The following is a 4741-nucleotide window of genomic DNA, read 5'->3' on the forward strand; positions in this document are numbered from 1 at the left end:
TATTCTAAACAAGAGCATTGATGATCTAATTACTCTGGATGTCAGAAGGCACATACACCTAAGCCAGATCCCCTGATATTGAAGTGCTATACCAAGGACTTAGCCTTAATTGAATCTCCCTATCAAGAACCCTCCCACAGGCTCCTCCTTTCATCCTCTAGAATCCAGCAGATATACACACCCTGTTGTAACATCCAGTCTGTAGCCACAACTTAATATCTAACGGAAATATGGCCAGATCACAGACTTTTTTTGTACTCTTTTCTTTTGTGACTGAGTTTCGCTAAATGAACTATGCTGTATGTGAGTCAAACAGAACACAAGGCTGAAACAGAATTCAGAAGGATCAGCCTAACTGTTACTTCCCAAGCAGGGCTAAGACTACAGGTGTGTAACAAAGAACTGAGCCATCCTGTAGTATTTCCCCCTAACATGGGCTCCATCGAGAAAATAAAAATTTTCCTTACTCTCTAGGAGCAATCTCAAAAAATGCGTCTCTTCTCATCCTGCTGCCAAGAGGACATGCACGTTTCCGGCCACCACTAACACCTATTTATTTCTCCAAACTTTCTCTTCTGAGACTGAGGCTGGTTCCATGTGCATGCCCCTGACTTCCTGATTCACACTATACATGCAAGCCAGGGCTCACAATTACAAAAACCCACTTGCCATTAGTTTCCGAGTCCTGGGATTAAAGGTGTGGTCCATGCATCCAAAATGGTTACAGATTTTAGATGAAGGAGGGCCTGCTCAGCCAAACACCATCCAAGATGTCACACTTTTGAGTCAGAATGCCACTACTATGCCTTATCTAGGCAATCTGGAGCCTCAATTGGTCCCAAGGTCACTTGAGATCCCATTGTCAGTTCTTTCCTTTGTCCTATAGACAGGCCTCACTATCTATTGATCCAGGCTTTTTCAACAGCCCAGGATTCAATCTTGTGCTTAGAATGAAGAATAGAGCCCCTTGAGGTCTCTTGAAAGCTCATCCATAGAGTGCCCCGATCAGGGCAAATCACTGCTCTGCACTGTTCACATTTATGGGATAGACTTGAACCATCTACTAAATTTTAATAACATCTTCTGCATGTATACAGGGCATATTTTATACTTCACCAATCAAACACCCATACAGGCTAAAAAAATCACCAAAAATCCTCCTCCACTGTCTCCCAAATTTTCCCCAACTTGATATCCCCTTTACATAGCAACCTTAGACATTTCATGCAACTCACCAATTCACCAGGAATGAAGAGGTTTCCTGTAACCTGCGCAGTCCTCTGTCTTTGAATTCTCCTTAGAAGACCTGCCCTTATATATCTCTCCTAACCTGGAATTCAAAGCCCCTCCCACCCTTTGGCTCCTCCTACTTGCAATATTCAAATCCATTATTCTCTCCCACCCTTTGATGCTACTCCAGGTGTAGCCTCATTTTATAGAACCCATGAATTTAAATTTTTTGGTTTGTAATCCTTTATTTCTTTACATTTTATATTTTACTTTTATTACTTCCCAGTTCAGCTGTTACTTTCCTCCCAGACCTCCCTCCAACAATTTTTCATCACATTCCTAATCCCATGTCTCCAAGAGAATGCCTTCCACACCAGGCCTTTGGTCTGGTTTAAATAATTTAATGTGTGTAGCCATCTTACTTTTGTTTCTGTCTGGTTTTTAAGGTATAAATATGTTCTGCATGTCTTGGTTATATAGTTTTGACTGGGAGTGCATTGAATCTGTAGTTTGCTTTTGGCAAGGTGGCCATTTTTACTACCTTAATTCTGCCAATCCATGATCATGAAAGAGATCTTTCCATATTCTGAGATCTGCTTTGATTTCTTTCTTCAGAGACTTGAAATTCTTGTCATACAAATTTTTCACTTGCATACTTAGAGTGACACCAAGATATGTAATGTTATTTGTGACTATGGTAAAGGGTGTCATTACCCTATTTTCTTTCTCAGCTTATTTATCCTTTGAGTAGAGGAAGGCTACTGATTTGATTGAGTTAATTTTACATCCAGCCACATGGCAGAAATTGTTTCTCAGTTGTAGGAGTTCTCTAGTGTTGTTTTATTGGGTTGCATAAGTATACTATCATATCATCTGCAAATAGTGATGTTTTGACTACCTCCTTTCCAGTTTGTAACATTTTGACAAGTGTTACAAACTGTACCTCCTTTTGTTCTCTAAATGCTCTAGATAGATCTTCAAGTACTATATTGAATAAATAGGGAAAGAGTGGGCAACATTTTCTGGACCATAATTTTAGTAGGATTACTTTAAATTTCCTCTATTTAGTTTGATGTTGGCTTCTGGTTTGCTGTATATTGCTTTTACTATGTTTTGGCATAGGCCTTGAATTCCAGATCATTCCAAGACTTTTAACATGAAGGGATAGTGAATTTTGTCAAATGCTTTCTCAGCATCTAACTAAATGATCTTGTGGGGTATTTTTTTTCGAGTTTCTTTATGTAGTGGATTACATTGAAAGATTTCTATATATTGAACCACACTTGCATTGCTGTGATGAAGCCTATTTGATCCTGGTGAATTACTGTTTTGATGTGTTCTTGGATTCGGTCAGCAAGAATTTTATTGAGTGGTTTTGGATCACTGTTCTCAAGGGAAATTGGTCTGGAATTCTCTTTCCTTGTTTAATCTTTGTTTGGTTTATGTATAAGCAATACTGTGGCTTCATATAATGAATTGTGAAGGATACCTCGGGTTTCTGATTTGTGGAATAGTTTGAAAAGTATCCGTAGTAGGTCTTCTTTGAAGAACTGATAGAATTCCCAACAAACACATCTGGTCCTGTGTTTTTGTTGTTGTTGTTGTTGTTGTTGTTGTTGTTGTTGTTGTTTTTGGTGGTGGTGGTGGTGGTGGTGGTTGTGGTTGTGGTGGTGATGGTGGTGTTTTGGGAAGACTGTTAATAACTGAATCTATTTCCTCACGTGTTATGGGACTATTTTGATGGTTTATCTGATCAGGTTTTAACATTGGCAGCTGGCATGTGTCTACAAAACTGTCCATTTCATCCAGATTTCCCAATTTTGTTGAGTATAAGCTTTTGTAGTAGGATCTGATGATATTTGGAATTTCTGCAGTTTCTGTTGTTATATCTCCCTTTTCATTCCAATTTTATTAATTTGCGTGTTTCCTCTATTCCTTCTTGTTAGTCTGCTAAGTGTTTATCTATCTTGTTGATTTTCTCAAAGAACCAACTCTTGGTTTTGTTGATTCTTTGTATAATTCTTTTTGTTTCTACTTTGTTGATTTTGGCCTTGAATTTGTTTATTCCCTGCCATGTATTCCTCTTGGATGTATTTGTTTCATTTGGTTGTAGAGCTTTCAGATGTTCTGTCAAGCTGCTAATGTAAGCTCTCTCCATTTCCTTGTTGGAGGCACTTAACTATATGAGATTTTCTCTTAGCACATATGACTATTGACAGCTTTTCAGGATTTCTAGTTGCAACTGCTTTAAGAGGAGAACCTTCTAGAAAGGTTATTGTTCATTGTTTACAGGCTTTTACTGCTAAGGGACTGCCTAAAGTTGGCAAGACAGATAATGGGCCTGCATACACTGGAAACAGCTTTGAACAATTTTGCAAGGAATTTGGAATTGAACATAAAACTGAAATTCCTCATGATCCAATGGGACAAGGAATTGTTGAATGTATCTGAAAAATTAGCTTTAGAAAGCAAAACAGGGTGAGTTTTAACTTCCAAGGTCACCAAAAGCACATCTCGCTTTTGCATTATTTGTTTTAATGTTTTGTAAACTGATGCTAAAGGTCAGTCTGCAGTAGATCATCGCTGGCATCCAGACACTTCCAGCTCATATGCCATGGTTAAATGTTGAGATCCTTTAACTAATACATTGGAATGGCCCCAACCCTGTTTTAATACGGGAATGAGATCCTGTTTGTGTTTTTTCACATAAAGGAATTGGAGATCAATGACTACTGAAAAGATTGTTTCGCCAAGTGGACACAGATCCTGAGCCTTCTAATGATTATGATACTAATGATGAAGGCATCTCAGGATCCCTATGAGCCATCTAAATTAACCTGAAGTGTAGTCTTTGCCCTTACTGGATAGCAGGTGTTTTCTATCAATTCTCAAAGCCACCCTCCTTACACCAGGAGGCTTGATTTTGTTTGGATCTTTGTCAGCTCCCAGTTTAGGCACTTAACTAAGCAATTACCCCTTGGAGGTTCACTTGAGTATGATGGAAAAGAGTCCTGCTCCACAAATCCTTGGTCATGTGTAGGTTTTATCTGAAAGGTGGGATGTAGACATCCAGTGCTTAGAGACCATTTAAGCATTTGTTCTTTTCACATGTGTCCTTGAGATGGCAGGACTAGATCCCATGGTCATAGTTGGGTGGTGCAGAAGAACATTTTCTGTGCTGTTTGGAAAAGTGAGACCACAAGGAATGTTTACTGGAAGCCCCAAAGAGATTTAATTACAGTTGCTAGGATTTCAACAGGTTCTGGCCTATCTAGTTCTAGTTATAACGGTAATGGACATTGTTTCTTCAGGGTTTTAGTTGTTCCAAAGCTGCGCTGTCTGGAACCTGGAAAGGAGTAGCATCCTTGGTTAGTTTTCTCTGTAACCCAATTCCAGTGTCTGGAAAAAATGTTAGAGAAGGCTGGATTAAGGGAAGGACTTGGACACTTTGGCTTTATAAGGAAGATTATGATTATGGACTACTTGTTTCTTTGTTTGTTTGTTTGTTTGT

The sequence above is a fragment of the Apodemus sylvaticus genome, chromosome 1 (genome assembly GCF_947179515.1).
Source record: "Apodemus sylvaticus chromosome 1, mApoSyl1.1, whole genome shotgun sequence".
Classification (NCBI taxonomy): Eukaryota; Metazoa; Chordata; class Mammalia; order Rodentia; family Muridae; genus Apodemus; species Apodemus sylvaticus.